We start from the raw sequence: 3,859 nt of genomic DNA, 5'->3' as shown, positions 1-3,859 counted from the left end.
AGAAACTAATGTGCATTGCTTCCAGAACCAGTCCTTTAAAAACTCCTCCCTTGTGATTCTCCATGCCCATTGTCCTTCCCATGATGCAGACCAGCATGGTAGCCCACAAAGTCACCTGTTGAACATGGCAGAGCTACAAGATGAAGGATGCCTGCATCCTGGAATCAGTGCTTAGAGAGAGTTTCATGCCATTGTGAAGACCCATTTGGATTTCACATACACATGAAGTATTGCTTCTTTTGCTCTAAATTACTGAGAATTTTCAGTTCAAGTATTATGTAGCTAACATTACCTTGAATAATATAGGAATATTCCTACTATGTTAAATAGGAAAAAATTTCTTTCAAGAAATAAAAATGCTAGCATAGTGTAACATGCAGAATCCAGACAGAAGTCTGAGAACCCAGAAGGTATAAAAGATGCTTTTTCTTGCAATGCAAGATCACATACACTGAAGGTTTCAACAAATGTTTCTCATAGGCCTCCTCTCATCCTTAGAACTCAGCTGACATTTTTGTGATCATAGAGAGAACAGCTGGATTATCTGAAAAACTTGCCTCAGAAAGGGATGAGAAAGGTAGTTCATGGTTAAGTTGTGAAGGTCTTCATTGTACCATCATGGGACGATTTTTAAAAGGATCTATGATTTTTTTTTTGAAAATTCCTTCTTGAATTAGATTTGGTTTCTAGCAGACAATTGCTTACCTAAGCTCAGCCTCTAACATTTAACATCTAGCGCCTAAAGAAACCCTCAATAATAATTTTTTTCAGTTACAATAAGTTTTAACAAGACAGATGACTAACAAATCTTCAGTTTAGTAAAAGGAGATTTTGAAAATAATGACTCCAAAAACATTACCTTTATAAATCTGGTTCATCTGGAGCTTCAGAAGAGTTTTAAACATATGAATCTTTTTCTAAAAAGTCACTAATTCACATATCCTAGAATAGAAACATCTGTGAAACACAAGTATTTATAATTTATTTATTATATTTATTTAATTACATATTTATTTATACTTGCTGGTGTAAAACTAGGAAATGGTCAAGCAGCTTATATTATCAGCTGCTTGTGAGGACATTAAAATGATATTCTTAACTGACACTTCCACCTAGAGAATATCCTTGCCACCTAAAACAACTATATTCTCTTCAGAAAACTAAGGATGAATGTTTTAAATATTGGCATGCAAGGCTTTGACATATATCTTTCATTTTCCCATATTATATATACCCATAATAGTTTACTTTTTTATGTCATCTGAAAGGATAATTGATTCCATAAAGAAGTAATGATTTACATCAGCAAAAGCAACAATAAAAGAGAATGGTTCTGAATCTACAAGAATATCTGCCTACAGTGTCCCTCTTCCCTTCTATTCACTGTCACAAACTCAAATACCACCACTTTTGTAATCACCCCTTTTTCCATTCTTTACACATAATCACTCCTTTTGTATTCCCTGAGAGGTTAGTTTGTATGTTTATTTTAGCATTAGGTTACTGAATTATAATTATTTACTTAAATTTCTGACTTGTCTAGCCAAATATGTGGAAATTAAACAGCATACTGTTGAACAACCTATGAGTCAAAGAAGAAATCAAAAGGGAATAAAAAATATTTCAAAACAAATGAAAATGGAAACACCCCACATCAAAACCTATGATGCTACAAAAGCAGTTCTGAGAGGGAGGTTTATAGAGATAAAAGCATATATTAAGAAAATAGAAAGATCTCAAGTGAACAATCTAACTTTATACCTCAAAGAATTAGAAAAAGAACAAACAAAGCCCAAAGTTAACAGAATGAGGGAAATAACAAAGATCAGAACAGAAATAAATGAAATAGACACTAGAAAGACAATAGAAAAGATCAATAAAACTAAGAGCTAGCTTTTCAAAAAGATAAAATTGACCAGGCTTTAGCTAGCCTCAGAAAAAAATAAGGAAGATTCATAAATATAATTAAAAAATGAAAGAGAAGACATTACAACTGATACCATAGATGTTCAAAGGGTCATAACAGACTAATATAAACAGTTGTGCTCCAACATTTGGATAACCTAGAAGAAATGGCCAAGACGGAATCATGAAGAAATAGAAAATATGAACAGATCAATAGTGAGTTTGAATCATTAATCATTAATCCAAAAGAAGAAAAGAAGAAAACCCAGGGTGGGATGATTTCACTGGTAAATTCACCCAAATATTTAAAGAACAATTAGTGCCAATCCTTCTCAAACTCTTCCGGAAACTTGAAGAGGAACAAACATTCTCAAACTCATTTTATGAGGCCAACATTACTATGATACCAAAACCAGAGAAGGACACTATAAGAAAGGAAAACAAACCAATGTCCCTGATGAAGAGATAGAAGCAAAAACTCAACAAAATACTAGCAAAAAGCATTCAACAGCACATTGAAAGGATCATACATAAAGAGGGATTTATCCCTGGGATGCAAGAATAGTCAATATATGTAGATTAATAAATGTCACACACCTCATTGATAAATGAATGATAATCATATGAACATCTCGACAGAAGCAGAAGAAGCATTTGACAAAATACAGCATCCTCTTAGAATAAAAGCCCTCAACAAAATGGGAACAGAAGGAACATACCTCAACGTAACAATGACCATACTTGATAAGCCCACAGCTCACATCATACTCAGTGGTGAGAGGTAGAAAGCTTTTCCTCTAAGATCAGGAACAAGAGAAGGGTGCCCATTCTCATTACTCTTATTCAACATAGTCCTAGAAGTCCTGGCTAGGCAAATCAGGCAAGAAAAATAAATAAAATGTATCTAAAGCAAAGAAGTCAAATTGTCTTTACAGGCAATATGATTTTACATATAAAAAATCCTAAAGACTCCACCAAAAATCTCTTAGGTCTAATTGACCCATTCAGTAAAGCTGAAGGATACAAAATCAACATACTGAAATCAATTGAATTTTTATACACTAACAACAGAATATTCTGAAAAAGAATTAAAGAAAACTATCTTGTTCACAATAGCATTAAAAACAATACAATACTTAGGGCAAAATATAACCAAGAAGATGAAAGGTCTGTACATTGAAAACTGTAAGACTTTGATGTAAAAAATCAAAGGTGACACAAACAAATGGAAAGATATCCTATATTCATGGATAGAAAGAATTAATATTGTTTAAATGTCCATATTACCCAAAGCCATCTATACATTCAGTGCAACCCCTATCAAAATTACCATATCATTTCTCATAGAACTAGAAAAAATAATCCTAAAATTTGTATAGAATCACCAAAGACTCTGAATAGCCAAAGCAATCCTGAGAAAGAACAAAGCTGGGAGCATCACACTTTCTGATTTTAACCTATACCATGAACCTATAGTGTGCTCGCTTTGGCAGCACATATGCTTAAATTGGAATGATACAGAGAAGATTAGCATGGTCCCTGCGTAAGGATGACACAAAAATTTGTGAAGTGTCCTATACTACAAAGCTGTCATAATGAAAACAGTATGTTACCGGCATAAAAATAGACAGAAAGACCAATAGAACAGAATCTGGAGTGAACCCTCACATATATGACCAGCTAATAATTAACATGGAAGCCAAGAATATAAAACAAGGAAAGGATAGTGTCTTCAATAAATGGTTCTAGGAAAACAGATTAACTTCATTCAGAAAAATAAAATTGGATGCCACCCTTGACATCTGATCACCCCCAATGTCTAATCGAATTCCTTCTCCTCCACCATCCCCTGTGTGATATCTTATTACCCTGGCTTGCCTGTGGCAAGAATCTGTTGAGTCTTTTTAGCCAGAATCCTCCCTTATCACTGATGTTTCTTCTAAGTAATTTTCTA

General features: G+C 33.6%; 1 non-coding gene across 1 annotated transcript; it reads left to right on the top strand.

Annotated features, from left to right (window-relative positions):
* The first annotated feature begins 3,382 nt into the window (after window positions 1–3,382).
* On the top strand, window positions 3,383–3,489 carry LOC123849074 (U6 spliceosomal RNA). Its single transcript, XR_006791919.1, has one exon. It is a non-coding gene; the product is annotated as a U6 spliceosomal RNA (small nuclear RNA).
* Window positions 3,490–3,859: the final 370 nt, after the last annotated feature.

Source organism: Mirounga angustirostris, unplaced genomic scaffold, assembly GCF_029215605.1.
Source record: "Mirounga angustirostris isolate CCGP_5_RB_7025 unplaced genomic scaffold, mMirAng1.0.hap1 SCAF_2, whole genome shotgun sequence".
NCBI classification, from domain to species: domain Eukaryota; kingdom Metazoa; phylum Chordata; class Mammalia; order Carnivora; family Phocidae; genus Mirounga; species Mirounga angustirostris.
This window is presented reverse-complemented; position numbering and strand designations above follow the sequence as displayed.